Genomic DNA, 18,578 nt, shown 5'->3' with positions numbered 1-18,578 from the left:
GGCCTGGTCCAGCCCATTGGTGAGTATGGGGTCCCTAGCCTTACCCCGATGATTACTCACCTTCCTGCCTATTTTATGCAACATACACTCATTCATTTGATTTACTACTTGTATTACAGATTAAGCAAAGCATTTACCCTGAAGAGCGAGTGTGGTCTCGCGAAACGTCGTCGTGTACTACTCATGCTTGCAAATTTCTCTGATGTTTGTATATTGGTATATATTGTTTTACCATGTATGTGGATTGTCAAATGTTCACATCATATGCATATTTCACCAGCCTGTATTTATTGCTGTTGTGTTTCAAATGCGCAACAATTGTACTAAATCTACATTATTTTACTTCCATGACATGTTTCTTGACTAACCATATTCACCTCACTCAAAGTCCCAGGGCGAACCGCTCACACTTGTTTAATAATAAAAGTAAAAAGAACAAACGTAGTCACAACAGCCAAAGTTCAGTAACCAGAACGGATAGTCAGCCAAGCCAGAAGTCAGGGATCAACGTAGTGAAACAGCAAGCAGGATCTAGAGCCAGAAGGGATGTCAGCAAAGCAAGTCTTTAAACATAAACGCAGGAGATCGTCTCTGTGATGTTGACCAAGGCGAAGGCAGAGATCCTCTGAACGGGACGGCTTAAGTAGGCAGGACTGTACAGGGTGAGGACGTGGCACCGAGGTGGTAAAGCGGTTGCAGACCAAAGGCGTTAATAAGGGGACATGAAATACATTTGAAATACGCATATTAGAAGGAAGGTCTAATGCTTAAGCCACTGGGTTAATCCTGTGAAGAATACAGAAAGGCCCGATAAACCGAGGTGCGAACTTCAGTGAGGAAACACGAAGTCAGAGGTTGCAAGATGACAGCCAGACCCTGTCCCCAACCTGGTAGGAAGGCGCAGGTAGGCATCTGCAGTCAGCATGGAGTCTGTACCTATCATTAGCATGTTGCAAAGCCTCCTGGACTTGTGCTCAAGTGGAACGAAGACCACGGAGATGCTCCTCTAATGCAGGAATACTCTGCAGCACAAACGAGTCAGGCAACATAGAAGGTTGGAAACCATAATTCGCCATAAACAGGGAAAATCGGGAAGCAGAATTCAAGGCACTGTTCTGAGAAAACTAGTAGGTCTGACCAGTTATGGTCAGAAATATAGCAACGTAGGAATTGCTCCAAGGACTGATTGGCTCGTTTTGCGGCCCCAATAGACTGCGGGTGATACGCAGAGGAGAAAGCACGCTGAATTCCCAACTGTGCACAAAAGGCTCGCCAGAACTGGGACACAAACTGACTAACCCTGTCCGAGATAATCACCTTGGGTAGCCCATGTAAGCGAAAGATCTCCCGAGCAAAAATAGAAGCCAGTTCCTTAGACGTGGGCAACTTCTTAAGTGGAATACAATGACACATCTTTGAGAACCGGTCAACCACCATAAGGATAACTGTGTTGCCCTGGGAGTTGGGTAACTCCACAATGAAATCTATAGACAGGTGGGTCCAGGGCCTCTCTCCCTTGGGTATGGGTTGTAGGAGGCCCACTGCAAAGTGTCGTGGAGTCTTGCTCTGAGCACATATGAAAAAGGCAGCTACGAAGGCAGTTACATCAGCACGTAGACTAGGCCGCCAGAATTGTTGGGAAATGGCCCAAATGAGTTGATTCTTCCCAGGGTGCCCAGCTGCCTTGGGAGAATGGTAAGTCTGGAGCATGGCAGTACGGAGACTCTCTGGGACAAAGCAGCGGTCAAAAGGTTTCTCAGGAGGAGCATGGACCTGAGCAGCAAATATTTTGTCACCCAAAGGAGAAGTGAGACTGGTGTGAACCGTAGCCAGAATACGATCAGGACAAATCACAAGAACGGGATCCGACTCCAACTTGGTAGTGAAGGAAAATTGTTGTGACAAGGTGTCAGCCCTTACATTCTTAGCACCGGGTAAGAAAAGAGCCCATCGCGCCGTTCTGGGATAGAGGCGTTTAGCCACAGCCAAGAATGTGAGATTGTTATGGTCAGTAAGAATGAGAACTGGTACAATGGTACCTTCGAGGAGATGTCTCCATTCTTTTCAAGGCTAAAATGATCGCCAACAGCTCTCTGTCACCAATCGCGTAATTGCACTCCGCAGGTGACAATTTCTTGGAAAAGTAGCCACAAGGATGCATAGCGCTCTCAGAGGTAGGACGTTGAGACAGAAGGGCGCCAACACCAGTCTCAGAAGCATCAACCTCAAGGATAAAAGGTAACGTAGGATCAGGATGTGCCAACACAGGAGCAGAAACAAAGGCAGCCTTGAGACTCTCAATGGCCTTAATGGACTCCGGAGACCAACTCTGTGGGTTACCATCTTTTCTGGTCATATCAGTCAGGGGCTTGACCTGAGACGAGAAGTTACGAATAAACTTCCGATAATAGTTGGCAAAGCCCAGGAAATGCTGCAGAGGGCGTAAACCCATGGGTCGGGGCCACTGTAGGACTGTCGAAAGTGTCTCTGGGTCCATCGAAAACCCAGCAGTGGCAATGGCATAACCCAGGAATTTAACCTGTTCCCGATGGAACTCACACTTCTCCAGTTTACAATAGAGTTTGTTCTCTCTTAGTTTCTGAAGCACATGACAGACATCTGTGTGGTGACTCTCCAGGGACTTGGAAAATATGAGGATATCATCGAGATAAACCACCACACATAACTGCAACAAATCTCGGAGGACGTCGATAATAAATTCCTGGAAAACTGCCGGGGCATTACAAAGGCCAAAAGGCATTTTGAGCTACTCATAATGGCCTGTTCTGGTATTAAACGCAGTTTTCCACTCGTCGCCCTCCTTAATCCTCACAAGATTGTATGCCCCTCTCAAATCAAGCTTTGTGAAAACCATTGCTCCCTTGAGGCGGTCAAATAACTCCGTAATTAACAGAATCTGATAGGCATTCTTAATTGTGAAACGATTGAGACCCCTATAATCAATACAAGATCTCAGTTCACCACTCCTCTTCTTCACAAAGAAGACGCCAGCAGGATTTGCGGATGGAACCTCGAGAAAGTGCATCTGCAACATACTCCTCCATGGCCTTATCCTCCAAGACCGACAAAGGCTAAACCCGGCCACAAGGGGGTATGGCACCAGGTTGCAGGTCAATTGCGCAATCATACGGCCGGTGTGGATGCAAACTGGCTACCTTCTGGAAGCATGTCTCCCTGCATTATGGTGACCAGGGGAGAACCTCAGCATGGAGCCAATCAAAAGAGGGGTTGTGCCTCTGTAACCAAGGATAACCAATAACCAGCGGAAACTTAGGTGAGGAAAAAACTTGGAATTGGATTATCTCGTGGTGAAGAGCCCCTACGGCCATGGACAATGGAACCGTCTCATGAGTCACATGGGCAGCCTGTAGAGGTTTCCCGTCAAGAGCCTGTGGAGTGTCATGCAGCTGCAGCGGAATCGAGTGCTTCGATACAAAGGCAGCATCAATGAACAGGCCTGCAGCCCCAGAGTCGATTAGAGCCTGTTACAGACTGTATCTCGACGGATGACTCAGCCCAAGATAGGTTGACCGAAACCAGGGGCTTATCCTTCTGGATAACTGGGGATGAAACAATGCCACCTAAGGTCTGTCCGTGACAGGACCTCAAGGTTCGGGCGTTCCCTGGACGGGTAGGACAAGACTTCAAAAAGTGACCTGCCTGGCCACAGTAAAGACACAATCTCTCCCTCCTCCTAAAGGTTCTCACATCCACAGAGAGACGCGTGAAACCCAAGTGCTCCTTAAAAGAGAGTCATTCTCTGAGTCTGGAGTCAGTGAGGATGGCAAACGTGATCAACTTCTCCGGCTCAGTGGGTATATCTTGGGCTGCTATCTCATCCTTGATGGTATCCGAGAGACCATGAGAAAAAGCAGCCACGAGTGCCTCATTGTTCCAAGCAACCTTTGCTGCCAGAGTACGGAATTCAATGGCGTAATCGGCAACAGTTCTCGTACTCTGTTGGATGGACATAATGCACTTGGCAGCAGAAGCGGAGACTGGAGCAGCAGCAGGCCTGCAACATAGGTTGTACCGGGGCAGCCTGAGTGAAAGATTCCAGGTGAGCCAGGCGACTACACCTGGCAAACTGATCCATGTGGTGATCCAGTACATCCAACATGGAAAAAATATTACCAACCAGTGGATTGACTCTATCTTCTGAAATCATGGCCTTCGCCTACTATCAGAAACCATGAAATCAGATTGAGACAGAAGTACAGTTAAATCACACTTGTTTAATAATAAAAGTAAAAAGAACAAACTTAGTCAAAGCATAGCCAAAGTTCAGTAACCAGAACGGATAGTCAGCCAAGCCAGAAGTCAGGGATCAATGTAGTGAAACAGCAACAGCATCTGGAGCCAGAAGGGATGTCAGCAAAGCAAGTCTTTAAACATAAACGCAGGAGATCGTCTCTGTGATGTGGACCAAGGCGAAGGCAGAGATCCTCTGTACTGGACGGCTTAAGTAGGCAGGACTGACGAGCAGATATCATCAACAGCTGAGTAACTGTGGAGAGATAGGAGCTGTTAGCAATTAGCTGACAGCTGAGCGGCCAGCTCAGAGAAGGAAGGGCTGAGCCCAGCCCTGACAAGGAAGAAGAGGGTGAAGAGGACCTGTGGCATCACTGGAATAGTAACAAAGAAAATATTCAGCACAGATACTCCAAAAAAACTATCAAAATAGTTGCAAGCTGAACACTACAAGGTCAATATACAACACCTCGATAAATATATAATGCAAATTAGCGCAGAGCAAAAAACGGTAAATAACAAACAGTTTGAAAGTCCATTAAAAAAGTAGTTTATAATGCATCAGAATGTCTGCCACTGTGAGAGTATGCGTCCAGAAAAGACATGCAAGTGTAAAGCCTCGTACATGCGGTACGATAGTTGGCCAACCGAGCATCTGATTTTTGTCAAAAGAGCGTGTGCCAGGATCTTGTCTTGCATACTAACGGTACACAATTGTCGTGCCACAAACACAAACGTAGTGACGTGCTACGAAGAATTTCAGCTCTTGAGCGCCGCCCTCTGGGTCCCTTCTGCTAATTTCGTGTTTGGTGAGCATTGATCCCGAGCATGCGTGTTTGTACTTTTGACTTTTGTGTGACAAATTTGTGTACTGACCATACGAAAACCTGATGTCAAACCGTTGTCCGCCGAAAATTTACTAGCCTATCATCCAACATTTGTTGGCAGAAAGCTGAGCAACAATTGTCAAAAGGAGCGTACTAACAGTAAGATTTTAGGACAACAGTCCGTCAACAGACCATCCTCTGCCAACAATCGTACAGTGTGTACGAGGCTTTAGAGCAAGTCCAACCCATCCACCAAAGTGATCAGCAGCCTTTCACCTCCTTAATGAGACCAGATTGGTCTAAATACACTTTCCCACTCGGTGGGGATATAAGTCCTCTGATGTTCAGTCAATGGCAGAGATGTAGATTAATCCATAGGGCATACATATATGCATAAGAACAAAACAATCTAGTGCTCTCTGTTTGAAAACAATTTTATTTAAAATGGTTAAAAGAACTTACAAGTAAAGCACTTGTACCAAGTGCATGTATCGAGCACTTAGGTTACAAACCGTCAACCCAAAAGATGGCCGCTGGTGACGCTATATGTAGCTTCATTCCGTGCACATTACACAGAGTGGGAAAGTGTATTTACACCAATCTGGTCTCATTAGGAGGTGAGAGGCTGTTATTACTGGAATAGACCCAAGATTGCTGTTAAAATTATTAAATATTTTAGGGCAATGTTAAGCATATTAAGGCAATAAAAGAGAGATGGGGAGCAGGTTATAGAAAAAAATGTTTTTGCCTACAGATGGGTCAGCTACCATGGAGGATGGGGGACTGCAATGAGCTAAATGTACAGTAGCTCAGATGATCTATTTACTGTTACTCTTTTGTATTGTTTATATCAGCCTTTTTCAACCAGGACCCTGGGGTGCCTTCTGGGTTCTTCAGGTGTGCCTTGGCAAAAAGCCCAAAAATTGCCCAAAAATTGTCAACAAGCCAGCAGGTGGATCAAGCCTGCCTTTTTTTGTTACACAAAGCCACAGGGTTTTAATGTGCAGCATTACAAGCTTGGGCATCGTGTTGGCCAGCTGCTGGTGTCCCAACAACCGATGATGTCATAGGTTGGTAAGAAGGATTTGGGCACCTCAGTCTGTCCTTGTTTTTCCCCCCACCTGCCCCTCTCCATCAGCACTGGGGTCACGTTGACTAAATGAGGGAGAAAAACTGGGGCAGAAGCGAAAAGCTGGAATACTGGTCAGTACTAGTGTGCAGATACATTGTTTTTTAGAAATAAATCACCTCTAAAGTTGGATGACCTACTTGTGTAGATGTTGCCACACACTGCTTTATGTAAAACTATTAATTTCATTTTTTTACATTTTAGAATGGGGTGCCTTGAGTTCAGAATTTTAAAAGGTAACTTGACAAAAAGGTTGAGAAACACTGGTGTGTATATATACAGTATCTCACAAAAGTGAGTACACCCCTTAGATTTTTGTAAATATTTTATTATAGCTTTTCATGTGACAACACTTTGCTACAATGTAAAGTAGTGAGAGTACAGCTTGTATAACAGTGTACATTTGCTGTCCCCTCAAAATAACTCAACACACAGCCATTAATGTCTAAACCGCTGGCAACAAAAGTGAGTACACCCCTAAGTGAAAATGTCCAAATTGGGCCCAGTTAGCCATTTTCCCTCCCCGGTGTCATGTGACTCTTTAGTGTTACAAGGTCTCAGGTGTGATTGGGGAGCAGGTGTGTTAAATTTGGTGTTCTCACTCTCTCATACTGTGAAAGTTCAACATGGCACCTCATGGCAAAGAACTCTCTGAGGATCAGAAAAAAAGAATTGTTGCTCTACATAAAGGTGGCCTAGGCTATAAGAAGATTGCCAAGACCCTGAAACTGAGCTTCAGCACGGTGGCCAAGACCATACAGCGGTTTAACATGACAGATTTCACTCAGAACAGGCCTCGCCAGGGTCGACCAAAGAAGTTGAGTTCACGTGCTCAGCGTCATATCCAGAGGTTGTCTTTGGGAAATAGACGTATGAGTGCTGACAGCATTGCTGCAGAGGTTGAAGGGGTGGGGGGTCAGCCTGTCAGTGCTCAGACAATATGCCGCATACTGCATCAAATTGGTCTGCATGGCTGTCGTCCCAGAAGGAAGCCTCTTCTAAAGATGATGCACAAGAAAGCCCGCAAACAGTTTGCTGAAGACAAGCAGACTAAGGACATAGATTACTGCAACCATGTCCTGTGGTCTGATGAGACCAAGATAAACTTATTTGGTTCAGATCGTGTCAAGCGTGTGTGGTGGCAACCAGATGAGGAGTACAAAGACAAGTGTGTCTTGCCTACAGTCAAGCATGGTGGTGGGAGTGTCATTGTCTAGGGCTGCATGAGTGCTGCCGGCACTGGGGAGCTACAGTTCATTGAGGGAACCATGAATGCCAACATGTACTGTGACATACTGAAGCAGAGCATGATCCCCTCCCTTCAGAGACTGGGCCGCAGGGCAGTATTCCAACATGATAACGACACCAAACACACCTCCAAGACGACGACTGCCTTGCTAAAGAAGTTGAGGGTAAAGGTCATGGACTGGCCAAGCATGTCTCCAGACCTAAACACCATTGAGCATCTGTGGGGCATCCTCAAACGGAAGAAGGAGGAGCGGAAGGTCTCTAACATCCACCAGCTCCGTGATGTCGTCATGGAGGAGTGGAAGAGGACTTCAGTGGCAACCTGTGAAGCTCTGGTGAACTCCATTCCCAAGAGGGTTAAGGCAGTGCTGGAAAATAATGATGGCCATGCAAAATATTGACACTTTGGGCCCAATTTGGATATTTTCACTTAGGGGTGTACTCACTTTTGTAGCCAGCGATTTAGACATTAATGGCTGTGTGTTGAGTTATTTTGAGGGGACAGCAAATTTACACTGTTATACAAGCTGTACACTCACTACTTTACATTGTAGCAAAGTGTCATTTCTTCAGTGTTGATACATGAAAAGATATAACAAAGTATTTACAAAAATGTGAGATTAAAAAAAAAAAAAAATATATATATATACATATATATATATATATATATATATATATATATATATATATATATATATATATATATATATATATATATATATATATAATATATACTAATACCGGGTTGGACTCCCTTTTGCCTTCAGAACTGCCTTAATTCCCTGTGGCATAGATTCAACAAGGTGTTGGAAACATTCCTCAGAGATTTTTGTCCATATTGACATGATGACATGATAGCATCACACAGTTGCTGCAGATTTGTTGGCTGCACATCCATGATGTGAATCTCTGTTCCACCACATCCCAAAGGTGCTCTATTGGATTGAGATCTGGTGACCTCGGAGGCCATTAGAGAACAGTGAACTCATTGTCATGTTCAGGAAACCAGTTTGACATGCTTTGTGACATGGTGCATTATCCTGCTAGAAGTAGCCATCAGAAGATGGATACACTGTAGTCATAAAGGGATGGGCATGGTCAGCAACTATACTCAGGTAGGCCGTGGCATTTAAACGATGCTCAATTGGTACTAAGGAGCCCAAGGTGTGCCAAGAAAATATCCCCCACACCATTACACCACCACCAGATTGAACCGTTGATACAAGACAGGATGGATCCATGCTTTTATGTTGTTTACACCAAATTCTGACCCTACCATCTGAATGTCGCAGCTGAAATTGGGACTCATCAGACCAGACAACATTTTTCCAATCTTCTATTGTCCAATTTTAAGTAGACGAGTGGCCTCTATGGTAAAATACTGAGATAAATAAAACTAAGAACATGCACCATCATCCAGAAATCAGTAATTAGCAAAATTGGGAGCCTGATCCCCAATCAGGCCACCAAAGGGAATGGGGGCATGTTGGACTATTGCGGTACAGTAAACATTGGTAATAATATAGAGAATATACCAGTGATATAAAAATGTATAGTAGATTTTATTGATGCAAAAAACAAATCATTGGTAATACAATACAGCATGATAGAATTAAGAATATAGCACCAATAGGGTAATTATTATACAATAAGACAATTAATCTCAGAAATCATATTCCTCAACTAGTTTCGCAGACATAACCGCTTCATCAGGAGGGAGTCTGAGGATGGTTTATTCTGACTAAACAGTCTGAACCTAACAAATGTAATCTCCATTACATTTTTTTAATTATGATGCTGCAATACTAGTGTTATTGTTTATGTCTTTTTGGCAAACTTCATTGTACCTTTTCCTATTTTGTTAGGTTCAGACTGTTTAGTCAGAATAAACCATCCTCAGGCTCCCTCCTGATGAAGCGGTTATGTCCGCGAAACTAGTTGAGGAATATGATTTCTGAGATTAATTGTCTTATTGTATAATAATGACCCTATTGGTGCTATATTCTTAATTCTATCATGCTGTATTGTATTACCAATGATTTGTTTTTTGCATCAATAAAATCTACTATAGATTTTTATATCACTGGTATATTCTCTATATTATTACCAATGTTTACTGTACCGTAATAGTCCAACATGCCCCCATTCCCTTTGGTCGCCTGAATGGGGATCAGGCTCCCAATTTTGCTAATTATTGTCCAATTTTGGTGAGCCTGTGTGGATTGTAGCCTCAGTTTCCTGTTCTTAGCTGACAGGAGTGGCACTTTGGTGTGGTCTGCTTTAAGGTTTGATGTGTTGTGCATTATTTGAGTTACGGTTGCCTTTCTATCATCTCCAACCAGTCTGCCCATTCTCCTCTGACATCAACAAGGCATTTTCGTCCACACAACTGTCGCTCACTGGATGTTTTCTCTTTTTTGGACCATTCTCTGTAAACCCTAGAGATGGTTGTGTATGAAAATCCCAGTAGATCAGCAGTTTTTGAAATACTCAGACCAGCCCGTCTGGCACCAACAACCATGCCACATTCAAAGTCACTTAAATCCACTTTGTTCCCCATTCTGATGCTTGGTTTTAACTTCAGCAAGTCGTGTTCACCACATCTAGACATCTAGATGCCTAAATGCATTGAGTTGCTGCCATGTGATTGGCTGATTTAACGATATGTTTTACCAAGCGATTGAACAGGTGTACCTAAGTGGCCGATGTGTGTGTGTGTGTGTGTATATATATATATATATATATATATATATTTATATATATATATATAAAACATCTTAAAAGGCCGGGTTGGTATGACAGTGGAATGCTAATCCTCTAACTTGGGCAGACAATGTTTGAAGAAGGGAGCCAGTGTTTCTGAAGATAAGCTGCATTCAATCATATTAGCTTTAAGATTGATTTTTCTGAAACGTGTTCTTTATGGAACACTGAAACTGCAGCGTGCATTGCTGAGCTCATTACACAACAACCCAGCTTTTATTGTGGATGTAAATGAATTAACAGCTATTTGCTGGACTTTGGCTGCTAAAGGTGTGATTTCCACAGAAAACAAATCAAGGAGCTGTACAGTGTTCTGCCCTGTACACACGATAGAATTTTCCGACAACAAATGTTCGATGGGAGCTTGTTGTTGGAAATTCCGACCGCGTGTAGGCTCCATTGGACATTTTCCGTCAGAATTTCCCACAAACAAAATTTGAGATCTGGATCTCAAATTTTCCGTCAACAAAATCCGTTGTCGGAAATTCCGATCATGTATACACAATTCCGACACACAAAGTTCCACGCATGCTTGGAATCAAGCAGAACAGCTGCACTGGCTATTGAACTTCATTTTTCTCGGCGTGTTGTACGTCACTGCGTTCTTGACGTTCGGAATTTCCTTCAACATTTATGTGACCGTGTGTATGCAAGACCAGTTTGACCCAACATCCGTTGGAAATAAATCCAGGATTTTGTTGTCGGAAAATCCTATCGTGTGTACAGGGCATTAGGCCTCCTGCTCCTGGAGGTTTACATGCTCTTGTGCCTTGTAGTATAAAGTGTACAGTGCTTTATCATGCAGGGGAAGCCCATACGTGGATGGCTCTATGCGAATGCCGAAGGCTTCTGAATGCATGTAAAGCGTATTTTCCTGAATGCAAAAGTGACATATCTTGGGAAGTAAGCAGGTAAATGACGATGCAGAAGCCATCAACGTTTACAAGCATACAGCCAGTTACAACATTCAAGAGCATGTAAATATCTTCATAGGGCCTTATTCTGGTCATACACAACCCTTAATTGCTTACCTAATGCAGTATTTGATTAAACAATTGTGGAGGGGTTCTGGATTGAAGAGACGACAATAAGAGTGATTCTGACCACTGAAGTGCTCATTTTTCTTACGGAAGTAAGAAATTAGCCTTACGTAAGAAAATATACTACATGATTTGTGTTACATATATGGATGTATTTACCATTGGGTTCAGGTTGTATTTACCATTGGGTTCAGTGATGTAATTCTCCATTTTTAAAGTCTATATGGCCTTAATTTTTGCTAAACTTTGTACTTTTGTAGATCCCATCCTATGATTATCTGGGCAAGCGACAATTTCTGCTCTCATAAACAAGGGTGTAACTACAGCCTTAGGAGCCTCATTCAACAGCCTGGGGGCAGGGGGGATCCGCCATTGCCTGAAAAATAATTGTAAAAAAAAAATTGCTAACTTGCTATATTAATCAGATTCCAAGTGGCAATGAGAGAACACTTCTGATCTTCTGGGTGACAACAAGCAACCTTTCAGCTTTATTAGGGCTCATGTACATTGCTGTATCTGGCAGTATAATGTAAATTCCTGTATATTTCCCTGCCGGCAGGGAGCCCGCAGGTGGTGCTTATAGCCGCCTATACAAGTCAATGGCTGCATGCAGCTAGATATTTTTTATCCGTAAAATGCATAAACATGCATATGTACAGGCATCCAACTTTCGACTACTATAGGCAGCTGGACGCAGTACCTGTGGGCTACTTGGCAGGGAATTATGCTAAAATTTAAGCTGTATGACCATGTGCATTAAATAGAGTGTGGAAGAGTTACGATTACGATAAGGGCACCAGGAGAAGATACAGAGGAAGTGGTTGTCACTGGGACAGGAAGGCACAGACAGTAATAAATACATTGTTCCAACCCTTGCCCACTCTATTAAAAAGATGTTTAATCTGTGTACCCATTGGAGAAATTTTCCATCACTTCCTGTAGGACAGATGGCAGTAAAAACCTGATACAGGCTTTCTCCCATCCCTGCTCTATAGACTGTGGTAGCCATAAATTCAAGAATTTTTTTTTTCACAATTTTTCAACCTTAATCAGCTAGCTTTCTGTTGCAAAATAATGGAGTGGGCCAAGGCAACCTACAACCAACAACACTGAAACCATGACACAAACTGAATTGTAGCTGGCAGGTTGCTTTAACTCATTTGAGGTGTTTAAAGCTGAACTCCAGGAAAACTAAAAGACTTCTCTGGAGAGGGGTTAAGTCCATACTTCAGGGGTTAACTCGTAGTTTGTCTAGGGGGTCTGATAATGTACTTTTACTTACCCAATCTTCCACTCCCTGCACAATCTGTCCTGCTGCTAGACTGGTCCTTGCAGCCACTTCTGCCATGTGCTCCAGGTCTTAAGTGCTCTGACATCAACAAGACTGATGCAAGGACCATAGCCCTGCTTCGGACATGGGGATGCAGATGGACAGTCCACTGACAGGGCACAGGGGAGTGCAGCAGTGTCGGCAGGTGCTCCATTTTTTTTCCGGGGGGGGGGACCCCCACCAGGTTCGGGCTCTCCTCCCAGCTACTCCGGTTTTAAGATCTGCCTCCTGTCCTAATTGGCCTGGGAAGAGAAGCCAGAAGACAATAGCAAATATTAATTAGCTAATGTCACAAGTGGGTGACAACCTTTTTGAAGCCAATTAGAGCCTTGGGCTCTAATCATGTGCTTCAAAAAAAACCCCAAAAACTAATAGAAACCTTTGAGTCCTGGCACCCCGCATGGAGATTAGGGGGCGGTGCATGAAGATTAGGGGGGCGGCGCCTCTGCGCCCCTTATGGACCGGCCGCCGCTGGAGTGCAGTCTTTCAGGGGAGTGGAGAATCAGATAAATAAAAGTGCTTTTACCATCCCATAGACAGAAACGAGCAATTAAAGTATAACTATAGACAAAACGTTTCTCTAGTATAAACTAGAGTGGAGAGGGACCTGTCAGATTTTTTTTTTTGCTGTCTGTGTCTGCATTAGGGAGATCCACCTTGTCTTTTTGTCCTGTTTACAATTATGACCAAAAGTCAAAGTGAAAGAAAATCCCAAAGCTTGAGATGTCATCAGAACAGGAATAAAGGGGCCATTTTTCAACGGGGACTCTAATTCTGAGGCCCCTATTGATACCTTACCTTTTGTTCACTTTGGAGGGATTTCCTTTCACTTCCTGTTTTGGCTATGGGACAGGAAGTGAAATCTTTCCAATGGGACACAGATGGCAAAAAATCACTTGCTCTATTCAAAATGAAAAAAGAAAATGTTTTGCCTTTAGTTCTACTTTAACCCTTAAAGTGCAGAAAGCTGCTGCTGCGATTTCCAGTGCATGCGGGTGCCCTTAGGGTTAATGGTACCCGCATGCACCTCCCGTGTTTTCTGTGCAGGTGATGGCAGCTGCGGAACAGGTGCAGACCCACAGTGTTTACCATCTGCACAAGTGCAAACCAGGCCTAAATGTAACACCCCCCCTAAAATAGTAAAAGTTTCAGGCATTTACTCTTATTTGGCTCTACTTTGGAGTAGTGTGTGATTATTATTGGCGGTTCTCGATTTCACAGGTTGCAGGCTCAACTACTTCTCCCTGCCTTCTAGTAGAATGTAGTGGGTTGGAAGAAGCAAACCCTGGGCCTGAATATTTATGCAGTCTCAGCCAATCCCTGGGGGGGGGAGAGAGTGCCCAGTAGTGGCTGAGAAGGAGATAAATAGTCTTAGGCCTGAAGCAGTAGAGTTCTTGTCCTGAAGGAGAAGATCCCAGACTAAAGGACTGCTGCCCTTCCAGGCAGGTTAGCTGAAGCCTGCAGAGAGCTCGTGAAGGTCCCAGCTCAGGAGTAGCTGGGGGGGGGCCTATTTGCTCCTTTCCTCCTTTGCCGGTGGGCTCTTTATATAATGAGCCCCACTGCTTCCAGAGAGTTCCTTCCATTTTCATTGGCCCCTTCCCACCTTCCCCCAGGTGAGCAGGAAGGGCCAAACCTCCCTTGATTAATATGAAATCTACCTATTCTAATCAGCTAACACCCGGGGGGAGCAGAGGAAATCCCATGCAGGTGGGCTCCAATAATTGTGCCCTCCTGTTACAGGAGGTGTCCAAGTATCTGGAGACACAGTGAGTAGAGGCCTGGAAATCAGATCCTAGTAATTTGTCTGCTGTTTAACTCCTTGTGTGATTGTGTTAGTGCTGCTAAAGTGGGATTTGCCCTGCTAGGTGTCCCAGAAGGGCTATCTCTAGTCTCTGCCAAGAGGGGGGTGCCCCTGAAAAGAGTAGACAGAATAGAGAGAGAGCCCTCCAAATATTTTGTGCATTCAATTCTGGACTTTCCCAAAGCTTCCCCGTTCCCTATCTAAGTTTAACCAGCTATAAAGCCTAAAAAGACATCCACTGCCTGGTTATTTCGAGAGAGTCTGTTCAAGTTTTGTGTGCCTGGCTGCCTGGGAACCCAGGTGGGTTGAGAACCTCGGAAAAAATCAGTGAGGCCCGTTAAGGGTCTGCGCTGCATAAATACTGGGATATTTTCCTGACATTCATTAGAACTCAAGTGCATTGGATAAACTATGAGATGTCTTCAACATTACAGAACAAATCCAGTAGAATGTGACCAACTACTACCAGAAATACCATGGATAAATGAGAACCTTCACAGACATTATGTTCTGTATGCATCACTGAATATAACGTTAAAGTTTATATTTTATCTTGACACTTACAAATAGCCACCCCTAGCTAGCATGTTGTCGTCAGCATAAAGATACTTGGCAGTGCTATACTGCCCTCTATTCCAGAAGGTGCACAGCAATGGAATGCCAAGGGCTTTTCAGCAGTGCATTTATTTATTTCAGCCGTTTGGCAGTCCTCCATGTCATAGGAAGCCATAGGAGACCCATTCATGCATGGAACAATTGGCTGTTGGTCAGTATTCGCTGCATCTTTCTGGTCATTCTCCCTATGTCTGCTGTCCCCCTTTAGATTGTGATCATGCTGTCTTGGATGCAGAAGAGCATTCAACACTGATTTCCAGAAAGCGTTCTGCTTGCCGAAGCTTTTGGTCTAAACACTGTAGGTAGCACTTACATGGCCACGCTGCAATGCCCTGTCTGCTACCCATGAAGTATAAACTGAGCCAATAAGGATCGCAGACAACATAAATCATGCTGCTCACTACAATCGGATTTTCATAGTGTGTACACGTTTCGACATCTGATTCAAACTTTTCAAAGGAAAATTTCCGAAGGGACAAACTCCAAAATTTTTCTCATACTTGAACAGAACGAACAATTTTCATTTATCGTGTACTGTTTTCTTATTCTTTTCAGATGAGAAAAATCAGATACGAAAGACTGCGCATGATCAGAAACAATGAACCAAAAAATACCCTTTGTTGTATGAGAATTTTCATACATTAGTTCCATTCTTGGTTTCGACTTGCTGTGAAACGATAAGGAAAACGGAACGATCGGTCACCCAATTTTCTTATAGTGTGTGCCAAGTATAAGTCTAACCTAATAAAGATGGAGGCATTGGCATCTTTAGGCTGCTAAAATTGCAACAATCCCTTTAAATCTTATGGGACTCTTCACACCACTGGTGCAGGTGCGGTGCGTTTTAAAAAGTCCTGCAATCTGCATCTTTGGTGCACTATTCAAAACCGCACCAAAAACACAGCTGCTCATAGAAATTAATGGAAAACACGTCACAAATACATGAAAAAACATGGCAGCTGCATATTTGTTTGTGTTTTTGAGTCACATATACATGTTTCACAGGTGTATGCTGGGAGTCAGACACTCAGAAAATGCATCGAAAAAGCAAAAAAGTAAAAAAATATTGTTGTTTTTTCCCAAATCGTCGCTCTTTTTTTGTTTATAGCGCAAAAAAACAAAAACAAAAAAAAAAAAAAAACACAGAGGTGATGAAATACCACCAAAAGAAAGCTCTCTTTGTAGGGAAAAAAAGGACATACATTTTGTTTGTGTACAATGTCGCACGACCGCGCAATTGTCAGTTAACCACTTGAGCCCCGGACCATTATGCTGCCTAAGGACCAGAGGTCTTTTTCCAATTTGGCACTGCGTCGCTTTAACTGCTAATTGCGCGGTCATGCAATGCTGTACCCAAACGAAATTTGCGTCCTTTTCTTCCCACAAATAGAGCTTTCTTTTGATGGTATTTGATCACCTCTGCGGTTTTTATTTTTTGCGCTATAAATGGAAAAAGACCGAAAATTTTGAAAAAAAATGATATTTTCTACTTTTTGTTATAAAAAAATCCAATAAACTAAATTTTAGTCATACATTTAGGCCAAAATGTATTCGGCCACATGTCTTTGGTAAATAAAATATGTCAATAAGCGTATATTTATTGGTTTGCGCAAAAGTTATAGCGTCTACAAACTAGGGTACATTTTCTGTAATTTACACAGCTTTTAGTTTATGACTGCCTATGTCATTTCTTGAGGTGCTAAAATGGCAGGGCAGTACAACCCCCCCCCAAATGACCCCATTTTGGAAAGTAGACACCCCAAGGAAATTGCTGAGAGGCATGTTGAACCCATTGAATATTTATTTTTTTTGTCCCAAGTGATTGAATAATGACAAAAAAAAAAAAAATATTTACAAAAAGTTGTCACTAAATGATATATTGCTCACACAGGCCATGGGCCTATGTGGAATTGCACCCCAAAATACATTCAGCTGCTTCTCCTGAGTATGGGGATACCACATGTGTGGGACTTTTTGGGAGCCTAGCTGCGTACGGGGCCCCGAAAACCAATCACCGCCTTCAGGATTTCTAATGCCGCGTACACACGGTCGGACTTTTCGTCTACAAAAGTCCAACGGACGCTGACGGACTAAAGCTGGCTGGTAATCCGATCGTGTGTGGGCTTCTCCGGACTTTCAACGGACTTTTTTAGCCTCAAATCCGACGGACTTTAGATTTGAAGCATGCTTCAAATCTTTACGTCGTAAGTACGACGGACCCCGAAGTCCGCTCGTCTGTATGCTAGTCCGACGGACAAAAAAACGACGCATGCTCATAAGCAAAAACTAAACGGAAGCACTCGGTCTAGTAAAACTAGTGTTCGTATTGTAGGTAGCACATTCATCACGCTGCAAAATCTGTGATCGTTGAATGCAGCGCATTTTATTTCTTCTTTACGAAGGCTCTATAAAGAACGAAGGTGTTTTGCTGTTCATAATCAGAGTTCTCCCAAACTGATTTCTGGATTCTTTTTCTCTTTGATCTCATGAATGATATAGTATGCATTTTAAAAACAATGTTTCCATACTAATAATACTTTTTCCCCTTTTTTTTTTTTAGGTTTGTAAAGTTACCACAAAGAACCCATTATTCTGTGTTTTTTTTTTTATAGTGATTATTTTTTAGTTTTTAGATAAAGTTAACCCAAAGCACCGTTTTTGGTTACGTAAATTTTTGGATTTTCAAGACTTACCACTTGAACATTATTAACATTAGTAATGTATTTTTGGTGTGTTTTTTTTCTAACTCAATGAGATTGTTGTCCCTTGTTAATTTAACATTGTGTGTAAAATCAATGATTTCAAAGAAAAAACATAAAAAGTCTTTTGCTAAACTCAAAAAATGATCCATTTATTCATGGTCAAAATAAAATAAAGAGGAAGTCAACGCTGGAAAAAGTCGGTGTACCAGAAAATTGGGATCTTGCGGAGTCCATATAAGAGGGAGCACAATCTGGTCCAAGAATCCCAGAGATCAACAGCACCAGCAGATGATCTAGATGTCCCCAGACTGTGGTCCTACAACAGCCTGCGTCTTCTGTCAGACCAGACTGAACCCAGGTCATCATTTTCTTCTCTTCCCTGCAGCCTTTCCTCCACGCTGCCCTGCAGCCTTCCCTGTAGCCTTCTTTTGAGGCTGTGGCTCTGGTGTTTCAGTTGTGGCAGGAGGAGGAGGAGGAGGAGGAGGAGGGGGGGCTGCCTCATGTAGTTGGGTGTTTTGTGTTAGCGTGCCCTGCAGCCCCTTATGGATTGTTTCCCCAAATAGGCGCTCACAAATGAGGCGCTGCTCCCTATTCATCTGAAGAAGCCTGCTGGCTAAGTAGCAGCCATAGGATTCTTCCGCTTCGGGGGGGCTCCTTAAAAAACGGGTGGCCTCTTGCATGAGGCGCAGGGATGCGTCCTGTGTGACCATCCCCTTCCTGGCCCTTTTTTTGGGAAGGTGGAGGGGAGGCACTTGGGATTCGGTCAGGCTCCTACTGGGCCCAGCCACCTCACTTGGCCCAGCCACCTCACTTGGCCCAGCCACCTCACTGGGAGCAGCCACCTCACTGGG

Source organism: Aquarana catesbeiana, linkage group LG01, assembly GCF_042186555.1.
Source record: "Aquarana catesbeiana isolate 2022-GZ linkage group LG01, ASM4218655v1, whole genome shotgun sequence".
In the NCBI taxonomy this organism is placed as follows: domain Eukaryota; kingdom Metazoa; phylum Chordata; class Amphibia; order Anura; family Ranidae; genus Aquarana; species Aquarana catesbeiana.
Note: the sequence above shows the minus strand (reverse complement) of the source record.